The sequence below is a fragment of the Zea mays genome, chromosome 8 (genome assembly GCF_902167145.1).
Source record: "Zea mays cultivar B73 chromosome 8, Zm-B73-REFERENCE-NAM-5.0, whole genome shotgun sequence".
In the NCBI taxonomy this organism is placed as follows: Eukaryota; Viridiplantae; Streptophyta; class Magnoliopsida; order Poales; family Poaceae; genus Zea; species Zea mays.
The window spans coordinates 36,813,419-36,839,225 of NC_050103.1; the positions used below are offsets into that span (position 1 = coordinate 36,813,419).

The 25,807-nt window shown below is 42.4% G+C and overlaps 1 pseudogene; it reads right to left on the minus strand.

Annotated features, from left to right (window-relative positions):
* Window positions 1–2,006: 2,006 nt before the first annotated feature.
* LOC109941739 (probable protein phosphatase 2C 48) overlaps window positions 2,007–25,807 on the minus strand; it is a 55,225-nt pseudogene continuing 31,424 nt past the window's right edge.

Consider the following 25,807-nt stretch of genomic DNA (forward strand, 5'->3'; position numbering starts at 1 on the left):
GTTGACATGGTGGTTATTGAACCTTGAACCAAAAAAACTTGCCCTTATCATAGTGATGTTGCTATATTTTCCTTCCATTGTAACAACTAGATATATATGCATCTTAGCAGAAAGTTGTTGAGATACCATACAATACTAGCGATAACTATGTTGAATATGTAAAGATGGGCTCATTTTTTGGTTAGATTGTACATATTTCCTAAGATCACTCTGTCCTGCCGAACATGTGCTAATTTAATACACATATTCAATTGAAGGGAGCTTTCTGTTACTAACTTAGTTCACTATATTGATGAGAGTATTTCTGAGTAACTTATGCAAATCATGGCCTCTCCACCTCCCCAACCCTCTCTCCCACCGCCACCTCCCCAGCCCCCCTCCCTCCCACCACCTCTCTCCCACCACCTCTCTCCCACCACAGCCCCTCACAAAATAGCAGTTTGCAAACACAGACATAGGTACTAGTCACTACTCATCACTGGCTTAGGATTACAATAGCAATCATCCACTAGTTCGACATTGGCAGAACTACAGAGAAGGGGAGGAGGAACCTTGAGATGACAAGCTCATCTCGTCAATGATGCTGGAGTAGCCGTTGGTATCTGGACTGGAGCAGGCGATCAGCCAAGCAGGCAGAGGGGCGCAACCGATATCTGGACTGGAGCAGGTGAGTAGCAAAGCAGGCAGAGGAGCGTATGCGCCGTTGAATGGAGCAGGACAGCTGGGGGCGCAAGTGAGCAGTCGCCGGTGCTAGAGATATGGGGCGCAACTGTCGGTGCTGGAGTTTTGCACTTCTAGGGCAGCCGCTGGTGCTGGAGATTTGGGGCACAACCGCTGGTGCTGGAGATTTGGGGCACAACCGCTGGTGCTGGACGTCGGGCAAAAGAAAGGAGGCATAGACCAAACTTTTTGGTAGCTACATATTGGCAGAAGAGACGAGAGACCAGGCTAAAAGATCCTATAGATGGGCCGAAAATAGCTCAATACTAAAACCCTAGTCGTGGTGAGGGTCATATGGTTGCCGGTTTAGGTCCTAGCATCTGTCGTGCCAAGGATGGGATGTCAGCACTTCCTCTTATTTACATAGCTTGCTTCACCAAATAATGTATTTCTGTCTGAAATGTGACTCTTTCTATGTAAACCAGTAGAGTATGCTATTGCCTTTTACCCAAATTTTTTACAGTGTTACCGGGGTACCCATGTTTGATTTCTTTATGCGGTGGCTTGAGCCTAACTTAACAACTAGCCTACCCACGGTTGGATCAACCGCCCGCACAACATAGACCGTCGGATGATCCTCCTCGCCACTCGGTGGTCGTTGACAAAGCGCAACCGCGAAAGATGTAGTTGAAGTCGGTTTCGACGTCGCCTTGAAGACTTCTTCGTGCTGCATCGCTTTGTGCTCTAGGCCGTCGTCCCGCCCACCGTCGTGACACATGTGCTCTTCCTCTCTATGCTTTACCTTGCCGTCCTCGTCCACCCTGACTCCCCCATACTGCCCTCCCCAATGGCTTACTACATATCATCGTCGAGTGCCTCATCGCGGACCATGACCGGCTTGCGGATGCTGTCGAGCTCAAGGATTAAATGCTCGAATTTCGATTCGTCAGACTAGATTCCAAAATCGTCGATGACGTTTGGGACCGAGAGCTACAGTGGGGTGGTTGATGTGCTTGGACAGAATGAGAAGTTGAAAATGGACTTAAGTTATTTCAACGATACCATTACCTGGCGTGCGCATGAGACTGTATAATACACTATTCTTTTGAGATGTTGATTAATATTCACTACATTTTAATCATTGTTTTTTATCAATAACAAAGCACATGTACAATCTTATATATATTTTAACTATGTGAGTGCCCGTGCGTTGCAACAGGAACATATAATACCACGATAACTTATATACAAAATGTGTGTTATATTGTTATGAGAAAATGTTTCATAATCCATTTGTGATTCTGGCCATACATAAATTTTGTTATTTTAATCTAGCTGTTTCACCACTACATTGCAACCATCAGTACCATGCAGACTTCAATATATGCCACGATTTGCATGGTCTTGTCGTTGGGGAGCACGTCCCACACCTGCCGGAAGAAGTTCCCTCGTACATCATCAGTCATCAGGCACGCACCACCATACGCGCTTGCTTAAACAAAAAGCCAAGTGTGTGTGCGAAGAGAATTAAAGGCAGGTCGGCACAAAAGTACCCCGACGGTGGCGAGGATGACGAACTGGTCATTGCTGCCGGTCCTCCTCTGCGTCACCTCCGGCGTCGAGATGATGCCACAACCCTTGATATAGTAGTTGTCGAACGCGCGGGACATGGCGAGTCTAGACGACTCTTGGCTGGGCTGCCAGACGAGGTGCACCCCGGGCTCATCAGCGAGGTAGTACACTTGGCCGTTGCACCACCGGATGCGCTACTCCTCTACATACATCATGTTCGAGGACACTCATACAACGTCAGCAACGGCGGTCGTCCCAGCGCACAAGAATTCATGGCTGGTCAGTAGCGACTTACGTGACAGGTTGGGCTTCAAGTGGACGATGAGCTAGACGGCGTGATGGTGCCGTTGTCGGATGTGGTGCCTAGAACAACCCGGGAGTCACCGACGTTGACGACGACCATGAGGTCCCCCTGCTTGACGATGGACAACGTGGTGCAGCCGCTCTGGACCGCGTCCAAGCGGCGGCTGCGCCGGAGCTTGTCGTCCACAGTGGTGTATGCGGGCACGTAGGACTTCTTCCAGAGGTTGAACTGGTAGTCGCCAAGCTTTTTCTCGTCGTTGATGAGCGACGCCAACGCGAGCGCCTCCTGCTAGTGGTGTTTGTTCGGGATTTCCAAGTAAGAAACATGGATTCATCCTTGGCGTTGGTTTATGAAAATGTCTCACAAGTTAGATCTATGAAAAAAATATTACAGAAAATAAATGCCACACATACAAAAAAAGGAATTTAAGTTGAAAACATTATTTAAACAAAAGAAATTGCATGCAAGGTCTTTTTTAAATACTACTCCCTCCATCCAAAAATATAATTCAAGAATCTTAGTGATACTTATTTACTACTGCGCATTGTACAAGTGTAGCATGTGGGCTTGAGGAGAGATGTAGTATATGTTTTTCCTGTCATAGATGTAGACAGAAACACACATGTGGTGTAGCGGTAGCTACTGCCCGCATTGGCCTGAGGGGGCGTGGGTTTGAATCCCCTTGCGTCCATGTGCGTTTTTCAATTTTAGCTAGGCGTGGGCTGTGCGGGGGAATGTGAATGAGTGTGGGCTGTGCGAGGATGAGGAATGAGAAAGACAGAACAAGGTATGAGAATGGCAGAACAGGGAATACCTTGCAGCCTTAATAAGTAGTAGAGATTTATGTAAACATCGACTTTTAGTGATGCTAACAAAAGTATAGTATAACAATTAGTGTTTTTTTGCATATCAATGTATTTTATCATATTGAATCCGTAGCAACACACGAACATATACCTAGTTGACCAACTAATCAAATAGCCATGGCCGAGAAAGATGCAATCCTAAACGACCTTTATGCATTAAAATCTTATTAAATGATTATCCTACTGGTTGAAGGAGTCGGTGGCAAAATGACATGTGAGGTCTGTTGTCTCTCGAAGGGTGCTGGTAGTATAGGTGCTTTAGTTCGCCCATCACCACCAAAAGGCAGGGGCATGTGTTGAGCACCAAAACAGGCAGATCGTCTAACCCTAGTGCCCGGACGATTCGCTGTGGCGGCGCGGATGGTTCGCGCGGGAACAAAATCAGTTAGGGTTCCTGATTTCTTGCGGTTTTTGTTAGCAAACTCCGCGGGATTTGTTTGGGAACCGACTTGGAACGGGTCCAGACCTCCCTCCTTATGTAAATGAAGGGGTACGACCGATTGACACAACCACAATTGATCCAATCAAACCAATTTACCACATTTATCTTATTTACCTTGTTCTTTTCATGCATTAGGTGTAGGAGTAATCTAGCCCTAGTATTAGTCTTCAATCAACCTATTTCTTCACCTCACTTTGGCTTGACATCGTCTAGAGACGTCTTGGGTGGCCTGCCGACCTCAAGGCAACCATAGGATCTCTCCTCCCCGACGGGGTCCCTCTCAGCTGGCGAGATCTAGTTTCTGCGAAAAAGAAGACTCTGCGCCATCGCGGACCGTATGGGCCTCAAGGCGGACCGTTTGGAAGCACGTAGAGAAGGAGCTGCTACTGCAGTGAGGTCGTGGACCGATTGGTCCTACATCGCGGTCTGTCTGCGTTCCCGCAGAGAGTACCACCAGGTGGTTCATTCTAGTGTTTGGCACCAAATCGGCGTCAACAGAGTGTCTATTTAACCAACTCTAGGTACTTCCTGTTCGAGAATTCAATCGATGTGAAGATTATGTTTCAGTTCCTATTCATCTATTGAAATTATTGATCTATTTATCTTCTTTGTTGAGGAGAGAGATTCAGCTGATGTTTTAGAGGTTCTCTTGCCTATTATGCTTGGTCTGGATGACACCATTACTCTCTGACAAACATATGTGTGCATGTTTGTGGAGCTAATGATGAAACGTCTCAATGATGCTTCTGTTGTTGATAGTCCAAAAAGGCCTTCAGTTTCTTCTGTTATAGCAGAGTTACTGTGATACATGGTACTTGCAGTGCCAGATACATTAGTTTCTTTGGATTGCTTTCCTCTCCCACCATTTGTGGTTCCTGATGTATATGGCAGAGGTGCTTTGTTGAAGATAACTAGCGGTGGTGGAATTCCAAGTTCTAAAAGATGTGATGCTTATCGGTATTTTTCCTGTGGTTCTGCTGTTTGTTCAATTCAGACACATCCATACGATCTCGCAACAGTTTTGCTAACCCTGACCTTCAAGCACGTGGTGCAGCCAAAGTGGTAGACTTTGGACATAGCTCTTGTCACAGGAAATTTGCCGGTGGCATATTCTTCACTATTTAATGATAAGAGTATATTTGAAAGACCTTCAGTTTCGCATTCTTTTCTTGATAAGGGTATATTTGAAAGAACCATTAATTGATTACTTTTTTCATAAGTTGTTGCTTTCTATATTTAGACAGATATGTGCAAAAATAGTTTTACTCTCATTTCTTCCTGATGTGGTCTCATGTTGGTATGGATTTCAGCTTGTTTATGTGACCAAGGTTATCACGGCGCCACAGCGTGGCCAGGTGCCAGCTGGGTGACCTAGGCGTCAACACTCCAGCAAGATATCTTATGGCTAGAGAAGAGAATAAATTAAGTCGTGTCCTTCCACAAACTTCACATGATAAAGTTTGGCTAAAAATAGCTGTAAATTGGTCGACACCAGGAGTTTGGTTTATGACTTTATTTAGTGCAAGACAAGCATCAAGGTTATAATTTGCAATCCTAACAAAGAGGCTAGATTATGCCTCAGTGGCCTGTTGCCATCTATAATTGCCATATGAAAAATGAATTGGTAATTACCCTGGTAACTAACTATTACTCAACTATAATGCATCCACAATTGACTTTGCTTCCTACCTTACACCAAAGACAAACACAAGAGTTTCTTCTGTATCCAAATTCATGTTTCATTTCTCATAATCTTGGCAGCTAGAGATCCAGGGATTGTGCCTGGTTCTTGTCCAAACAGGAAGGAATCACACCCACTGAACTCAAGGCCTGCATCTCTATTTCTGCAAAATTACTTCCCCACGATTCCTATGTAGAACAAAGCATGTAAAGAGAATTCTGGGCTACCACAAATGGCCCAGGCTTGTTAAGCTGCACCAGGAAATAGAATCCCGAACTTCATAGCTGTGAGTTTCTACATGGTAATATTTGACTCCCACAGTTAGAAACAAGCTTCCCTTGTTGTATGGAATAGAAATTTGCTTACTGTGATATGCGCAGCGAAGCGATGGCGGTTGTGTTTTTGATGTTCAGGACAGAATCAATGGCTGCACCTTAGGTTGTGACACCATAGCTTCTTGCCTGGTAATTGCAGAGCTGCAGGCTGCCATCAGGAGGCAGTGGAGGCCCTGATGAGGTTCCTTCACCCGTTTGTAACCCTGCTCGTTTTGTTTGCAGTGCAAATTTTTCCTGAAGTTACTCTCAGCTCGAAAATGCAGTATTGCAGGAATGTTTTTTTTTAGTTTTTTCGTGTAAATGCAACATTGGATTGTATGGTGTTTTGCCAATTTCGAAATGTTGAGCTACTGTGTTTTTGTATGACTGTGGAATGCTCAGCCTGAAGATTAGGTAGCAGAAAATGAAAACCCTTACTCTAAACCGGGTCTTGACCCTTGCACATCGTGTTGGATTTTGCATTAAAAAATAGTCTTTTTTTCTAGATTTTTTTCCCTTTCCTTAGATTACTAATTGATTTCTCTTTAATACAAAGATACATAGGTCTTCTGCATGTGTTCGTGAATAAAGATTACTAACCGAAGATTGTTTAGTCAGCTAAACTCGCATGATTGTTGCATAGGTGGCTGGTGTAGTTGAACTAGCTTGTTCTGATCCTAGCAGGGTGATTGAGACAGATTGTAGATGAAATTGGCATGAACTTTGTACAGCAGGTTGAGAAGTTTTCAAAAGATACAGATATAATACTAGTGTGCCAGAAAGGACTTAGGTGATTTCTTATTCTCTCACTGAAGCTGTATTCTTATTCATGTGAAGCAGCCAAAATACATTTATATTTTCCAGCTTGCTTTCGTTTCGATGGCACATTCAGTAATGGGCCTTTTTGAGAGTACGGTCTTGTTGTTTCAGTGTTTCTATAACAATGTGGAAAGCCATCTACTATTTTTCTTTTACATAAGTTCATACATTTGTACAACTTGACGTGTTGCTGTAGATGTGAACAAAATTTCGGTGTCCTGATGCAACATGCCAGTTTGAGAAACTTGCATCTGTGTCGATCCCTTGTCATTTTGGGCCTTGTCTTAAAATTACACAATCTTCTTTCTTTCTCATTGATGTCATGAACATTATTGTAGTGCATTTACATGCTCATCTGAATCAGTTTGCTACCAACTAACTGTTTGGTATTCACAAATTCTAATCGTAAAGTGTAATATATGGTTAGTGAGTGCCACAAGGGTTGTAGTTGCCATAGGCAACATTATCAACATTTTAAAGATTTTACATAGTATGTGATTATTTCATAATTTAGCTATGAAACATGCATGTTATGACTGAAATATATTTTACTTAATTATATAGAGGTTAGCTAGACCAATGCTACTCATATAGCTATGTATAGCGTATTTGTTGAAGTAAAAATATTTTTAGTCTTTAGAGGCGCGCCTGATGTTCTAGTACACATTATGTTAAGGTGGAAATGCCTCGAAATTCGAGTTATGTCATGCAATAGCGTTTTTGTGCTAATGCTTTCACTAGTTTAATCGATAATGCTAGATTACTGTGTGTTACTGATGTAATGTACTTTGGCCTAGCCAAAGTACCGGTGCTATATATATACACGTGCCTACCCTAATTAGGTTTGGGTTTTCTTCTTTCAACATGGTATTAAGCTAAACATCTCTTCTTCCCTCCCTCTCTCCCCTAGGCACAACCACCTCAAAGTCGCTTAGAGGGGGGTGAATAAATGAAACCTGAAAATTATAAACTTTGAACACACACTTCACCCGGGGTTAGGGTTAGAAATAAAAAATAGTTAAGTCAGAGTGTGGAAGTTAGTTCTTCTTGCTATGAGTTGTTCAATTAACGTGGATAACTTTGTGAGCAACTCAAAACAATGTGAGCAAAAGAACTTCTAGCGAGAGGGGAGAGAAAAGAAACAAATCACTAAATAGTGAAGATCAACACAAATGGACATGACGATTTGTTTCTCGAGGTTTGGTTCCAAAGAACATACTCTCCGTTGGGGAGGCCACAAAGGCTGGGTCCATTTCAACCCTTTCCCTCTCTCAATCGGTTACTTAGACCGGTTGAGTGCTTCTTCTCAATCCCACGGGTCACTAAGACCCCGCAAGGATCACCACACAATTAGGTGTCTTTTGCTAGCTTTACAAATCACTTGGAAGGATTAGAGAGAGACGAAGAAAGAAACCAAGCAACAAGAGCAACAAAAGAAACACAAGTCACCCTCTCTCAAGTCACTAAACACTCTTGATCACTTGACTTGATTTTGGAACTTGGAGAGGATTGAAGGCTTTGATTGTGTCTTTAGAGTGTATTCTTTACTCTTATATTGAATGAGAGAGTGGGATGCTTGGATGGCTTGAATGGTGGTGGTTGAGGGGTATTTATAGCCCCAACCACTATTCTAGTTGTTGGCTGAATTCTCTGTCGATGGGCACACCGGACAGTCCGGTGGTGCACCAGACACAACACTGTTCACTGTCCGGTGCGTGCCACGTCTGCCGATCGTTGGGGTTTGGAGCGGTTGACCGTTGAATTCGTCTGTCCTTTTGTTGCACCGGACAGTTCGGTGCGACCTGTCATCGCATACTGTCTTCTGACTTCTGTCGCTACAGACTGCGCGCAGTCGCACAGTCGACCGTTGGGTGAAGTTGACCGTTGCTTGTTGTCTCACCGGACAGTCCAGTGGCACACCGGATAGTCCGGTGATTTTTAGTGGACGAGCGCTGAGAAAACCCGAGAGTAGTTAGTTCGCGAGGTGCTCCAGCCAGGGCACCGGACACTGTCCGGTGCGCCACTGGCTACAACAAGTTTTGTTTGCTCTAAACTTGTAGAATTGCCCCAAGGTCATTTTCTTTGTATGTGTATGTGAACTTTTATGCACCTGAGAAAATATCAACTAGGCAAACTAGTTAGTCCATATGGTTTGTGATGGACGTCAAACACCAAAATCGATTATAGAAAATGTTGAGGCCATTTCCCTTTCAATCTCCCCCTTTTTGGTGATTGACGCCAACACAAACCAAAGCAAATACAAAGTGTGGAAATGTAACTAGTTTGCATTTGACAGATGTGCATAAGTTACTTTGATGTGAAAGCATTTCTAAGCATATATGGTTGTTTTGATATATTTACCATTTTGGACCACATTTGCACCACATAGCTTGTTTTTTTGCAAATCTTTTGGAAAAGTCTTTTTAAAATCTTTTGCAATTAGCCAATGGTATAAAAATATGATTTCTAAAAGTATTTCCAAGTTTTGAAAATTCTCCCCCTGTTTCAAATGCTTTTCCTTTAGCTAAATAAAAGCTCCCCCTGAAGAAGAGTGTTTTTGCAAATGCCTATTTATTTTTCCCTTTTTGAATAATTTCTCCCCCTTTTTGAAAAAGGTTTTAGAAAACAAGGTGGTGGTGCGGTCCTTTTGCTTTGGGCCTATTAATTTCTCCCCCTTTTGGCATTAAGCGCCAAAAACGAAGAAAACTAGAGGCCTTTTACAAGAATGACAGGAATGTAAATACATGAGTAGGGCAAAGGATAGATGATACTGACAGAGTCGTAGTGGAAGTCTTTCCTTTGTCGATTACTCCATTTTTCTTTTAATCTAAGACTAAGGATAGTAATACACTTGGAAGCACATTACCAAATGAAAGAGATATAACATGATTAAAGGTATAAAACGCGCAATGTGTGCAAGATTTCAATCAAAGTTTCGAGAATCTAGGATGTTTAGTTTATTCCTAAGCTTGCTAAAAGTCTTTTCATCTAAGGGCTTGGTTAAGATATCGACTAATTGGTTGTGGGTGCTAACATAGGCAATTTCGATATCCTCCTTTTGTTGGTGATCTCTCAAAAAGTGATACCAGATGTCTATGTGCTTAGTGCGGTTGTGTTTAATGGGATTATCCACCATGCGAATTGCACTCTCATTATCACATAGGAGAGGGACTTTGCTCAACTTGTAACCATAGTCTCTAAGGGTTTGCCTCATCTAGAGTAATTGTGCACAACAATGTTCTGCAACAATATACTCGGCCTCGGCGGTGGATAGAGCTACAGAGTTTTGTTTCTTTGAAGCCCAAGACACCAGAGATCTCCCCAGAAACTGACAAGTCTCTGATGTGCTCTTCCTGTCAATTTTACATCTAGCATAATCAACATCGGAATACCCAATTAGATCAAAGGTAAATCCCTTGGGGTACCATAGCCCAAACTTAGGTGTGTAAACTAAATATCTCATGATTCTTTTCACGGCCCTAAGGTGAATTTCCTTAGGATTTGCCTGGAACCTTGTACACATGCATACAAAAAGCATAATATCCGGTCGTGAAGCACATAAATAGAGTAAATAACCTATCATCGACCGGTATACCTTTTGATCTACAGATTTACCTCCTGTGTCGAGGTTGAGATGCCCATTTGTTCCCATGGAAGTCTCGATGGGTTTGGCATTCTTCATTCCAAACTTCTTGAGAATATCTTGAATGAACTTAGTTTGGCAAATGAAGGTGCCCTTTTGGAGTTGCTTGATTCGGAATCCAAGAAAATACATCAACTCCCCCATCATAGACATCTCAAATTTCTGTATCATAATCCTACTAAACTCTTCACATGATGACTTGTTAGTAGACCCAAAAATAATATCATCAACAAAAATTTGGCATATAAACAAGTCTTTATCAATTCTTTTAGTGAATATAGTAGGGTCAGCTTTACCGACTTTAAAACGTTAGTGAGAAGAAAGTCTCTTAGGCATTCATACCATGCTCTTGGGGATTGTTTGAGCCTGTAAAGCGCCTTTGAGAGCTTATAAACATGAGAGGGATACTCACTATCTTCAAAACCGGGAGGTTGCTCAACATATACCTCTTCCTTGATAGGGCCATTGAGGAAGGCACTTTTCACGTCCATTTGATATAACTTAAAACCATGGTAAGTAGCATAGGCAAGTAATATTCGAATTGACTCAAGCCTAACTACGGGTGCATAGGTTTCATCAAAATCCAAACCTTTGACTTGTGAATATCCCTTGGCAACAAGTAGGGCTTTGTTCCTAGTCACCACACCATGCTCATATTGTTTGTTGCGGAATACCCACTTGGTACCTACAACATTTTGGTTAGGACGTGTAACTAAATGCCATACCTCATTCCCCATGAAGTTGTTGAGCTCCTCTTGTATTGCCACCACCCAGTCGGGATCTCTAAGTGCATCCTCTATCCTGTATGGCTCAATAAAAGACATAAAATAGTAATGTTCACAAAAATGAGCAACTCGAGATCTAGTGGTTACCCCCTTGTGGATGTCACCAAGAATGGAGTTGACGGGGTGATCTCTTTGAATTGCTTGGTGAACTTTTGAGTGCAGTGGTCTTTGATCCTGAATTTCTTGATCATCTTTCTTGTCTTGATCATTTGCATCTCCCACTCGATCAATGTCCTTCTCTTGAGGTGGCTCATCGTCTTGATCTTGATCCTCTTCCTCTTGAGCCATTTCCTCATCTTGAGTTGGTGGAGATGCCTGAATGGAAGATGATGGTTGATCTTGTGCTTGTGAAGGCTCTTCCGATTCTTTTGGACACACATCTCCAATGGACATGTTCCTCAGTGCGACGCACGGAGCCTCTTCATCATCTAATTCATCAAGATCAACTTGCTCCACTTGGGAGCCATTAGTCTCATCAAACACAATGTCACAAGAAGATTCAACTAATCCAGTGGACTTGTTGAAGACTCTATATGCCATTGTGTTTGAGTCATAACCAAGTAAAAAGCCTTCTACTGCTTTAGGAGCAAATTTAGAATTTCTTCATCTCTTAATAAGAAAAAAGCATTTACTCCCAAAAACTCTAAAATAAGAAACATTAGGCTTTTTACCGATGAGGAGTTCATATGATGTTTTCTTGAGGATTCGGTGAAGGTAGAGACGATTGACGGAGTAGCAGGCGGTGTTAATCGCCTCCGCCCAAAACCGATCCGATGTCTTGTACTCATCAAGCATGGTCCTCGCCATATCCAAGAGAATTCTATTTTTTCTCTCCCCAATACCATTTTGTTGAGGTGTGTAGGGAGAAGAGAACTCATGCTTGATGCCCTCCTCCTCAAGAAATCCTTCAATTTGAGAGTTCTTGAACTCCATTCCATTGTCACTTGTAATCTTCTTGATTCTCAATCCGAACTCATTTTGAGCCCGTCTCAAGAATCTCTTTAAGGTCTCTTGGGTTTGAGATTTTTCCTGCAAAAAGAACACCTAAGTGAAGCAAGAATAACCATCCACAATTACAAGACAATACTTACTCCCACCGATGCTTATGTAGGCAATCGGACCGAATAGATCCATGTGGAGTAGCTCAAGCAGCCTCTTGGTCGTCATAATATCCTTGTGTGGATGATGAGCTCCAACCTGCTTCCCTGCTTGACATGCACTACAAATCATGTCTTTCTCAAAATGAACATTGGTTAGTCCTAAAATGTGCTCCTCCTTTATAAACTTGTGAAGATTCTTCATTCTAACATGAGCAAGTCGGCGATGCCAGAGCTAGCCCATGTTAGTCTTAGCAATTAAGCAAGTGTCTAGTTCAGCATTGTTATTACTGAAATCAACTAAGTATAGCTGACCATCTAACACTCCCTTAAAAGCTATTGAATCATCACTTCTTTTAAAGACGATAACACCAATATCAGTAAATAAACAGTTGTAGCCCATTTTACATAATTGGAAAACAGAAAGCAAGTTGTAATATAAAGAATCTACAAGAAAAACATTAGAAATGGAATAGTCAGGAGATATAGCAATTTTACCCAATCCTTTGACCAAACATTGATTTCCATCCCCAAATGTGATTGCTCTTTGGGGACCATTATTTTTCTCATATGAGTAGAACATCCTTTTCTCCCCTGTCATGTGGTTTGTGCACCCGATATCGATTATCCAACTTGTCCCGTCGGATGCATAAACCTACAAAACAAATTTAGGCCTTGTTCTTAGGTAACCAAATGGTCTTGGGTCCTTTCACATTAGAAACAAGTACCTTGGGTACCCAAACACAAGTCTTAGGACTCTTGTGTTTGCCCCCAACATATTTGGCAACTACCTTGCCTGATTTGTTAGTAAGCACAAATGATGTATCAAAAGTCTTGAATGAAATGCTATGTTCATTTGATGCATTAGCAATCTTCTTTTTAGGCATTTTGATATGAGTTGTATGCCTAGAGCTAGAAGCTTCATTACTATACATATAAGCATGATAAGAAACAAAATGAGATTTTCTAGCATTAATTTTTCTAATCTTATGCTCATGATAGTTTTCAAGGTATAAAATGTAGCCTTCCCTATCCTGAACCATGGGAGCCTTGCCCTTGACAAAATGAGAAAGCTTGTTTCTAGGGGTATTAAGTTTGATGTTGCTTTGGCTTCCTAGTTGGAAACCAATGCCATCCTTAATGCTAGGGCATCTCCCATTATAGAGCATACTACGAGCAAATTTAAATTTTTTATTCTCTAGCTCATGCTCGGCAATTTTAGCATTTAATTTAGCTATGTGATCATTTTGTTCCTTAATCATAGCAAGGTGATCATGCATAGCATCAACATTAATATCTCTACATCTAGTGCAAATAGTGACATGCACAACAGTAGATGTAGAGACATTGCAAGCATTCAATTCTTCAATCTTAGCAATTAAACTAGCATTTTTAGTTCTAAGACAAGAGACTGAATCATTGCATACATCTAGCTCTTTAGTCAAGTTTTGGGATTTTCAACTTCAAGAGCATAAGCATCTTTTAGCTTAACAAATTTTTTATTTTCCTTAACAAGCAAGTCCTCTTGGCATTCCAAGATACCATCCTTATTGTTAATGGTTTCTATCAATTCATTAATTTTCTTCTTTTGATCTTTGGTAAGGTTTGCAAAAAGAGAAGTCAAATCATCTTCATTATCACTAGAGGTACCCTCATCACTAGAAGTAGTATATTTGGAGGTATCTCTAGATTGTACTTTCTTCTTTTTGCTGTCCTTAGCCATGAGGCATTTGTGGCCGATGTTTGGGAAGAGAAGGCCTTTGTTGACGGCGATGTTGGCGGCGTCCTCATCATCGTCGGAGTCCCTAGAGCTCTCGTTGGAGTCCCATTCCCGCCCCATGTGTGCCTCGCCACCCTTCTTCTTATTGTAGTATCTTTTCTTTTCCATCTTCTTCTTCCCTTTCTTGTCATCGTCCCTGTCACTATCACTTGTATATGGACATTTAGCGATAAAATGACTGGACTTAACACACCTGTAGCAAACCCTCTTGGAACGAGGTTTGTAGTCCTTCCCTTTCCTTTGTTTGAGGATTTACCGGAAGCTCTTGATGATAAGAGCCATTTCCTCATTGTCAAGCTTGGAGGCGTCGGTTTGTAGTCTACTTGTTGGTGTAGACTCTTCCTTCTTTTCTTCCGTTGCTTTGAATGCAACAGGTTGCACCTTGGGTGTGGAGGTGGCACCTTGCTCTAAGTTGACAATATATTTGGAGTCTTTGATCATAAGTTCAAAGCTCATAAACTTGTCGATCACTTCCTTGGCAGACATCTGTTTATATCTAGGATCTTCACGGATTAGTTGCACTTGAGTGGGATTACGAAAGACAAGAGATCTTAGAATAACCTTGACCATTTCATGGTCATCCCACTTGGTGCTCCCGAGGTTGTGGACTTGGTTGACCATCGTCTTGAGCCGGTTGTACATTGCTTGTGGCTCCTCTCCTTTGTTGAGGACGAATCGACCGAGTTCTCCCTCGATCGTTTCGCGCTTGGTGATTTTGGTCACCTTGTCCCCTTCATGCGTCGTCTTGAGGATTTCCCAAATTTCTTTGGCACTCTTCAACCCTTGCACCTTGTTGTAATCCTCTCGACACAAGGAAGCGAGGAGTATAGAGGTGGCTTGGGAGTTGAAGTGTCTTATTTGGGTGGCCTCATCGGAGTCGTAGTCCTCGTCGCCCACTTATGGTGCATGCACTCCAAATTCAACAATATCTCAAATACTTTCGTGGAGTGAGATTAGATGGTGCCTCATTTTATCATTCCACATACAATAATCTTCACCATCAAAATATGGTGGTTTGTCTAGGCGTACAGAAAGTAAAGGAGCACGTTTAGGAATGCGAGGATAGCAAAGATGCATCTTACTATACTTCTTACGCTACTAGCGCTTCGAAGATGTGGACTTGGCGCCGGAGGTACAAGGTGAGGAAGAATCGGTATCGTAGTAGACCACCTTCTTCATCTTCTTTTTCTTCTTGTCACCCTTCCTATGTGACTTGATGGAGCCGACATATTCCTCCTTGTGCTCCTTTTGCTTGTCGTCGGCCTCCTTCGATGGTGTCCTTTCTTTGTTCTTCTTTCCTGAAGATCTAGGCTTTTCCCCGATGACTATCTCCCTTTTGGCGTGTTCTCTCGACATCACTTCGAGTTGTTAGACTCTAATAAAGTACCAGGCTCTAATACCAATTGAAAGTCTCTTAGAGGGGGGTGTGAATAGGTGAAACCTGAAAATTATAGACTTTGAACACGCACTTCACCTGGAGTTAGGGTTAGAAATAAATAATAGTTAATTCGGAGTGTGGAAGTTAGTTCTTCTTGCTATGAGCTACTCAATCAATGTGGATAACTTTGTGAGCAATTCAAAACAATGTGAGCAAGAGAACTTCTAGTGAGAGGGGAGAGTGAAGAAACAAATCAAATAGTGAAGATCAACACAATGGACACGACGATTTTTTCCCAAGGTTCGGTTCCAAAGAACCTACTCCCCATTGGGGAGGCCACAAAGGCCGGGTCTATTTCAACCCTTTCCCTCTTTCAATCGGTCACTTAGACCGGTTGAGTGCTTTTTTCAATCTCACGGGTCACTAAGACCCCGCAAGGACCACCACACCGATTGCGTTTAGCCCTCGCCTACCTTGCTTGTGTGGGTTGCGCTTGCTTGGGCTCTCAGTGGTTTCCGCACCTAGGACCATGCTTGAAGAATACAAGACATCGAATCGGTTATGGGTAGAAGCGGTCAATATGACATGTCACACCATGAACCGATTGTATCTTCACTGACTTCTCAAGAAAACGCATATGAACTCGTAACCGGCAATAAACCCAATGTTTCTTATTTTAGAGTCTGTGGGAGCAAATGCTTTATTTTGGTCAAAATGGGTACAAATTCTAAATTTGCTATTAAAGTCGCAGAAGGTTTTTACTCGGTTATGATTCAAATACAAGGGCATATATATAGAGTCCTCGACAAATACACCAGGTGTGTTGAAGTTTCTTGTGACGTTGTGTTTGATGAGATTAATGGCTCCCAAGTGGAGCAAGTTGATCTTGATGAGTTAGATTATGCAGAGGCTCCATGTGTTACACCAAAGAACATGTCCATTATGGATGTGTATCCACAAGAGTCAAGTTCAAGTCAAGATCAACCATCATCCATTCAAGCATCATCCCAACTCAAGATGGATATTAAGAAAATCAAGAAGATATCACACATCAAGGGGGAGATGAAAATATCAAGATAAGGAGGAGCTAGAAGATATTCAACCAACAAGAAATCAACTACCACACCCAAGAGCTCACAAAACCATTCAAAGAGATCATCCGGTGTACATGATCCTTGAAGACATTCATAAAGGAGTAACTAGCTCTAGAATTACAATTTTTTGTGAAAATTACTCTTTTCTATCTTCTCTTTAGCCTTTCAAGGTGGAAGATGCATTAAAGAATCTAAATTTGGTGGTGGTGATGGAAGAAGAGCTCAACAACTTTAAAAGAAATAAGGCTTGGAACTTAGTATCATGTCGTAACCAAAATGTTGTAGGAATCAAATGGGTCTTTCACAACAAGCAAGATGAACATGGTGTGGTGGCAAGGAACAAAGCATGGCTTGTGGCCAAAGGGTACTCACAAGTCGGAGGATTGTATTTTGATGAAACCTTTGCACCTGTAACTAGGCTTTAGTCAATTCGTATATTATTGGCCTATACCACTTACCATCATTTTAAGCTATATCAAATGGACGTCAAGAGCATTCTTCAATGGACCAATCTAGAAAGAAAACTACGTTGAGCAATCTCCTGGCATCAAAGATGATAAGTTTCCTAACAATGTTTACAAATTCAATAGAGCGCTCTATGGGCTTAACCAAGCACCTAGAGCATGATATGAATGTCTGAGAGATTTTCTAATTGAGAATAAAATTTAAGTTGGAAAAATTGATCCGACGCTTTTCACTAAGATGGTGGACAATTATCCATTTATTTGCCAAAATTATGTTGATGACATTATCTTTGGATCTACTATCTGCTCGTCTTGTGAAGAATTTAGTAGGATAATGGTCAAGAAATTTGAGATGTCTATGACACGGGGTTGATGTTTTTTAGGATTTCAAATCAAGAAACTAAAGGTTGGTACCTTCATTAGCCAAAAAAAGTACACTCAAGATATTTTGAAGAAATTTGGAATGAAGAATGCTAAACCCATCAAGACACATATGGACATCTTGACCTCGACATAGGAGGTAATTCAGTAGATCAAAAGGTATATCGGTCTGTGATGGAACCTCCCAAGTTATTAGGCCCACCTACAGTTGTCCTTGTCCAACGGACCTTGGACAACCCTGTAGATGCACATAATCACTCGACAAGTTCGGTATCTATATCCTTATTTCCTCGCCCAAGAGCGTTTCACCCGTCACACAGATATTACAACACATCGGAGGAACGAATAAGCGGAAGCGAATTACAATAACTTAATTTACATTCATCAAAATCTAAAGAGACTGTTATTATTACATTACCATGTTATAAGAGTGCATAGAGTAATAATATTACAGACTTGGGAGGCAAAACCCCTCCCGCATAAAGGTATATTGTTTTCCAAATGGGAAGCCAACATCCTCCCGCGACTTCACTGTTGAGGTTCTTCTTTGGGCACCACCTTATTGCAAAAACAGCAAAAGTCTTCTGTTTCCTTACCTACAACAACATGGGTTCGAAAACCCTGAGTACGGAGTGTACTTTCGCAAGTCTTACCCATCAAAAGAAAAGACTCTCAAGGATATGCTGGCTTAAGGGAGTCAAGGTAAGGCTTAACCAAGAATCAAGGCTCTGTTTGCAAAAATGCTTACTAATAGTGGATCCTTAAAAATCCAGTTTTATTAGCAAGTTAAGTCATTACCTGTCACTAGAGTTCTTTCTACCCTAGTTCAAGCACTTGGCCTATACTAGCCATCCTTTTATCAAGCCCTTTCTGTTCACTAGAATGCTACGTGTAGGGTAGTGACCAAGTCTTCATGTCTGAGAAGTAACGGCGATCCGAATCAATTAATACCCAGCTGGGGATCTCAAATCACACGACATATGTAGCACTTAACCCTTGCATATGTCTACTCGCCACCTGGTTTCTTAAGACCAGACCGGGTTCACGCCAACCGAGAGCACAGATACACCACTGTCCAGCCTCTTGCCACGACCACTCCCATTGCGTGTTGGCCTTTCTGGTATTAGTCTGCCCGAGGCAAAGCTTACCCATGATGAGGCATGTGACTAGTTAAAAGGTCCTCGATCAGCAAGCCTACATCGAGACGGTCCTTAATCGACTCAGACGGAGACACTACACCGAGACTCTCTTCTCGTGCAAGTCACCCATCCGGTCTCAGCTTTATCATTTCAAAGCCAAAGTTTGGTACTTGGCAGAGGTACATCTTTTACGATGTTGAACCCATCACGGCCATGATGGATCCACCATCAAGTTTTATTTTTTGAAAACATCCCATCCACTGTGAAGTATTACCTTTTGTTTTAAAACAAAACATTTGTTTTTCTAAAGCAGAACTAAGCATCAGAAAACCTTTTAATAAAACAGGTAATCAAGGAATGGTAAACAGTTCCAAGGAAGGAAATGCAGCAATTGGTTTAACACCCAACTCCTATCACCTAATGCATCATTCAAGTGATAAAGAGTTTAAAACAACAAGGAGGTGGCAAATGCACCGGGGCTTGCCTTGTGTTGTAGGAGAGTCGGGCTCTGTTCCGCAGATGTCAAAGTAAAAACAGTTCCAGGCAGGTGGATTTTCTGTTGATGGAGCAGTCTCCTCTTCTTCAACAGTTATTTCTTCCTCGTTCTCTATACATAACCATATATATTGATGAATGCTCATGTAATGCTTATGAAAATGCAATAATAGAAAAGATACATCAAGTTGTATCTTGAATACAACTTTCCTTCACGTTGCACGAGGAAAACTAAGGTCTTCTAGGTCAATACCCTAGTAGGGTTAGACAGTTTTACCTTAAGGAGCTAGGGTTTTTGGTTTAGGCATCAAACAATGTCCAAAGCAAGTCAAACTTCACTCATGGGATCTAAATATCATATTAGGTTTATCCAAAAAGTTTGGTGATTTTTGGAGTTATTAAATAATTTCTAAAATTCCAAGAGACTAGGTTTTGGCCTTCTTAAATACTACATAATTCCTAGTTTGGACTAAAAATCTTGGAACTATTATTTATTAAATACTAGAGAAATTTAGGAGTCCAAAAAAATGGTCTCATATTTTTATTATTTTTCTATGATTTCTTATGAATTTGCTAAGTCTGGCAGAAAAAGAAAAAGAGAAAACATAAACAGTAACGAGCTCAATCTAGCCCGAGCCGGCCCACGATAGGCGAAACACGCCTGCGTTGCCAGGTTTGCATAGAGGACCCTGGCCATTTGAAAAACTGGTTAATAGTCCTGCGCACTATTTCTATGTGTCACTGACATTTGCGATGAGGCCCCTCACTTTCTATTCCTTCGCGAATTGAGGTCCTCGACCGTGGACGGCAGAGCAGTGGCTCCGATGAGCTTACCCTGGCTGGAAAACACAACGACTAGGCTCCTTTGCTCGACCCCTAATTCTAACCCCGGCGACAAGAATCCCTCAACTAATTGCACAATTCCAGGTCGAGAACTCTCTGTCCACGGTGATGGCGCATACCGAGGATAATCCGAGGTGTTCCCGGTGATCCTACGTGTTGTAGCTCAATTGGCTGGGTCGAGAAGCATAAAGAGCACACAAGAGAGCTGAAACAAGAGCGAGGAGGGTGTGATCGGACCTGTGGAGAGCGGGCCACGGCGAGCTCACACACTGCGGTGTTCTTGACAGATTTGGGGGAAATCCCAAATTGGGGAGCTATGGGGGACGATTTGAGGTGAGGGCTGGTTCACTTGGTGCACAACTACTTAGCGGAGCTCACTGGGGCGGCAATTTATAGGTTCCATAGGCGGTGGCAGCTAATTTTGAGAAGACGCGCGGCGGCCGGAGAGAGGGACTGAGTCACTGGCGCGGGTGACTGTGGCTGTTACCGTGGCAAGGTCACTGGCAATTAACGGACACGTTAAGGCGAGTTACTGCGACGTGGTAGAGCACCTAGGCACGTGGCACCCAATCGGCAGGCGGCCAACTCCGGCGAGGTAATCTGGACCGACCGTAAGGCAAGGGGGTACGACGGCCAGGGCGAAACAGTGTCCCGAGCACATCCCCAATGCGATATTTCTTACCCCGAGCAATTATCTGCACTTCACTGAGCACGAATCGCAATGGCAGTGACGATCACGATGCGGGATCACCGGCGGCGATACACTAAATCTGGCGATCTTCGTCAGGTCACTGTACCATGGGAACTTGATTCAGGTGGCTGACAGAGCAAGTTTTAGGGTCTTGATCTCAAATTTTTAAGTAATAATTTGTTAACCTTCTTGTAACAAAGTTGTTGATCTATTCTCCAGCTCTAATCTTGCTATAGTAATCATGGTCAAACAATCAGTAGATCATGGTCAATTCTGATCTCAAAGTTCACCTAACTTCATTGCTAGCCAATATTCAGTTCAAGGACTGACTATCAGCCCGATTTTAAGTCCTTTTAATTCCAATTTCTGTGCAATACCAATGCTTAGTCACTTAACAAAACTTATACTCCTAACATAGCTCTACAAGTTCGCTATGTTGACCAAGAGCAAAATCCTCAAAAATTCTGAGATATGGAGTACCAAAGTTGACCCCATTCAACTGATTTTAGACTTAGGCATATGAAGTGCATGGGGTGCCATATTGAATTACATTTGTATCTTCGGCTTGACAGAAGGTAAAAGTTTAGGCGTGACACACAAATGAATACAAGTCAGCGTGAACAGTACATGGGTACTGTTCATCTATTTATAGGCACAGGGCGCAGCCTGTGTAAATTTACATTCATGTCCTTCATATTTACTATTGACTTATGGACAATCCAACGGGGACTAGATAGCCTTTTCCTCTTTAAGTTGGTTCCTTTTTCCGCCATTGCGCCGAAGCTTTCTTGCGCGTAGCTTCGGAGCAACACCAGCCTTCGTCTCGCCCATGCTTTTCACATCGTATAAGATTTTAACCCGAGTCCGAAAGTACCTGTTCATATGTTACACTTGGAAAACATTGTTAAATCATGCTTTTGAGGACCTTCGGAAGGCGAAGGCCCCCAATAGTAGCCCCTCGCAGTATTAATTTGTTAGGATAATGAATTCAGACTGCGACATGAACGAAGGCTTTAAGCCGAAGGTCCAAAAAAACACCTTCCCTTTGCTAGAATAGCAACAATCAATGACAGACAGGGCCCTCCAATTTGCAGTGCTCTAGGCATATAAATAGGAACTCATACCAGCTACATTTGATACGCTGTTCCTGCCATTTGCATTAATTTCTCAAGCTTTTAGCTCTTGCTCACTAGCGCTTGCTAGATTTTTAAGCCTTCTGAGCTTCGGTTTAGAAAAAAAACGCATTTTCACCATGTCTGGAGAAAAAATGTCTCAGAAAAAAGGTTGTTGCGGAGACGAAGCTGACTGACGAGGCGAAGCTGTTTGAGGAGAAGAAGGCTGTAGATCCTTATATTGCTGGATTTGTTAAGTCAATGGCGAAAACAAACACAGAGAAAATACTAAAGAGATACTGGAAGGTTTATCTGAAGATACGGGTGACAGCGATAGCTATGATGTGGAAAGTGGGGACGAAGATTCTGAGGATCGGCCCTGGCGGCCAAGTCATTCAATCTTCGAAAAATCGACCATCAAACAAAGTCATCTTGAGAACATGAGAGGAAGGTACTTTCGGGACATGTCTATTGTGAGGGCCGGTGGAGACAACAACGTCCCTACCCCTGAAGAAAACAAAGTTGTAATTTACCGAAGCTTCTTGAAGGCTAGGCTTCGGTTCCCTTTGAGCAAGTTTGTAGTTGAAGTGTTGAAAACCTACCAGATCTTCCTCCATCAGATTACTCCCAAAGCTATAATAAGAATGGGGATTTTTGTCTGGGCAGTAAGGAGTCAAGGGCTAGAGCCAAGCGCAAAGTGCTTCTATAGTATGCACGAATTTCTATATGAGACGAAGGCCATGGGTAAAGAACAGTACCACAACAACTTCAGTTGTTATGGATTTATCGCCCGCCCCAACGCAAGCCACTCGGTGCCAACATTTCGGAAGAGATGGCCTGGAGCTTGGATGGAAGAATGGTTTTGAAAGCGAGGGAAGACATTAAGGAAGTCATTATGCGGCCCATTTGGTCCTGCTTCGGCCTTCGAAGGCCGAAGATAGAAATTGATGAGACAGTTGAAGCGTGTCAGAGGGCCTTCAGCACTATTTGCTCCTTTATTAGGACAAGAGATTTAATCCAAGAACATATAGCCTTCAGGGTATGGCCGGTTGTAGACAGCTGGGAAATACCGAAGGAGACCATTACTGACTCTAGCGAAGGTGGTTTGGTCCGACTGAAGTATACCTTCAGATTTGGGGATAAGTTTGATGAACCAAATGATGACTGGCTAAAGTGATTGAAGCTACTAGCGACGAGTTACTTGTGGCATATTCCAAGGCACAAGATAATGCTTTGTTCGTAGCCTTCGGAGGTCGGGGAAAGAAAAGACTAAACAGAGTTTTTGACGCCATCGACTTCGTATACCCCGACTACCGCTACTCGCTGCGGGACAGGGGGTAAAAATAAAAATTGCTACTTCTGGAAAGGTTGCCGCTTTGGCCATCACAGCTAAGCCGAAGGGCAAGAAGATGAAGGTTCTGACTCACCGGCCGCGTTACATTGAAACGACCGTGATACCTGATTTTGGCGAAGGGGCCTCCTCGGCTGCCGAAACAAAAGAAATTGTTCCGCTTACACAGAACATGTGCCCACCGGCCGCGTTACACTAAACATGTGGAAGTCGAAGCCACAACAATTCAGGCTGAAGGCGAAGCTGGGCCTTCAGTGCCCACCAAAATGGAACGTGCTGACCCTGAGGAGAAATCGACAGAGCAGATTGCAATTGAAAAAATCGAAGCTCCTGGTCCCAAAGCATCGAACAAAAATATTGACTACATTATTCGTCATGCTTGGAGGAAGGTATTATCCCAAGAAGAAATGTTAGAAGCGCAACACTATGCCCAAAAGTTGAAATATCCGAAGGGGGCGTTAGTGTTCAATGGCAATGGCGAAGAAGACTTTTTGTACTATCTCCCGGATAACAAAGAAATATCCGTTTGCCGAAAGATAGGTAAAAGCATCGGATTCCCGAAGCTAGAAGATGGTCTTTCGATTTTGTTGAAGGACGAACTTGCTGACATCCTAGTATACAATAGCATAAAGGTATAAAAACTGACTCTAAATTCGAAAAATGAGGTATTTTATTTGTCATACTTATTCTTTCCGCCACTTGCAGGGCTTGATTCTTAGTAATGCCCTTAGGGCACAAAATAATATAGAGGATGAAGGCTATACAATGGCCCTGAACAACCTTAGTTCAGAGGTAATTGAACTGAGAAACGAAGGTCTCAAAAAAGACAAAATCTTATACTCTCTGGTTAACAAAGTCAAAGAAGATGAAGCAAACTTCAAAGCCCAGTCCAAAGCCCAAAAAACTGAAATTGAAGACCTACAGAAGTAGTTGGCAGAAGCCAAAGAAAATGCGCACTCACAGAAGCTAACCGAGAGATCAGCGAATATTGGAAAAACCATTTAGAGAAAACTGTTGAAGAACTTCGCGCATCCAAGGAAAGATGCTACTTCGCGCATCCAAGGAAAGATGCTTTGAAAAATCCTTGGGCTGCATGGAAAAAATAAAAGCTAGCTTCGCCAACGTGGGCGCCTATTCTACCGAAGAAAACTTCATACGAGGCGACCCTGAAGGTGTTATCGAATGGATAAGTGGGGAGGCCGAGAGCTTCGAAGAAATTTTAAGTGATCGCGGGGATATCTGTGCATTTTCCGGTGCGCGTGGGATTTCAACTATCTTGGAGAATGCGGGATGCGATCACATCAAGACCATGGCCCAGGACGAAGCTGCCTTCTCCGCAGATGTCACGAAGGATCCTTCAGCTGAAGCAACCTTGATGGGCGGAAAATTCTATAATGATGTCTGGGTGAATGGTGGCCGAGAGATGGCTCATGAAATTATGAAGAAAAGTGAAAAAGACATCCATGACGCCTGAGCAGAATCAAGGCGAGCTGAAGAAGCTGCAGAGCGCAAAAAATGTATAGGTAATATCTTTTGATGTTCAGCTTCGGAATTTGTTTTTGTGGCTTCAGACTGATTGATTTTTCCACTGTAGCTGAATTATCTCCGCCACTGGAACCGTCCGATCCCCTGGCCGATCCAGAAACAAAGGAAGCACTGGAGATCATTAATATGGCTGAATCTATTGTTGACGAAGTCGTCAATAAATTGCTAAATGAAATTGCGGAGAAGATCCTGAAAGAAGACTAGCTCTTATTGTAAAAACATTTTTAGATGGTCAATGTAGCTTTGTTGTAACAAGACTGTAATATTTGATGTGTATATCTTTGAATCTAATATGTAAATTGTTTGTAATTCACTTCTTTGCGGTGCATGAAACTTTATGTACATACCATTTTTGAGCCTTCGGCGAAAAAAACACCTTCCCTTCTTTTCATGCTTCGTAAAGAAAAAGAACCATGCTTCGTGAAAATATCCAAGCTTCGTAAAAATATCCATGCTTCGTAAAAATATCCATGCTTCGTAAACAAGGGATCCCTTCTTTTGCAACAGAGCTAATGAAACTGTATTTCTCAGCTTACTTTGTGCCTTAGCACATTTTCATAGCATTCTCCGAAGATCGACTTCGTATTCAATTCGTGTCATTGGTGCGATATGATGTATGATGTGATGCTATGCGGGATGATGTGATGATATGATGCAAAAAATGATGCTAATGCCGAAGACACACACCCACACTGAAACACACAATCTCTGCGTCCCCTTAGGAACGATCGGAATCTCTTTGCCGTTTATTTTTCGGCTTCACCACTTATTTTTCGGTGTAAGTTCTGAATCCCCTTAGGAACATCTTTTGATCTTCTTCGCCTTCTATTTCGGCGGTATAAGTTCTGTATCCCCTTAGGAATGTCTTTTGAACTTCTTCGCCTTGTATTTCGGCGGTATTTGGCTCTGCATTCCTTTTGGAACGACTTTTGAGCAGAAAACTTACACTGCGCTGAAGCGCCCCAGATCCTCTGGGACTCAAATGTGACATAATTACTAGTCCCAGGAGGTTAGTAAACACATTTATACATCAGATGATTCTAGATCTGCTTAAACGAGACAAACCTATAAAGGTGGCGATCAACTTTAAGAGTTGGTCCACAACTCGGGACATATCATCAGAGTGAGGCTGAAGCAGCCCAATATACGCAGCGAAGCAAATCAGCGGTCCAATAGCCATAGGCAAGGTTGGGAACAGTCGTAACTCTTACCCGATCTACTTTTTCTGAAAAATAACAAATAAGCAAGGGTGAGTACAAACGTACTCAGCAGCCCACCTTCACCCGCGGAATGGGGAAATCAGATATAATGCATGGAATACGTGGAGCTCAGGATATTTTGCAGAAACAGT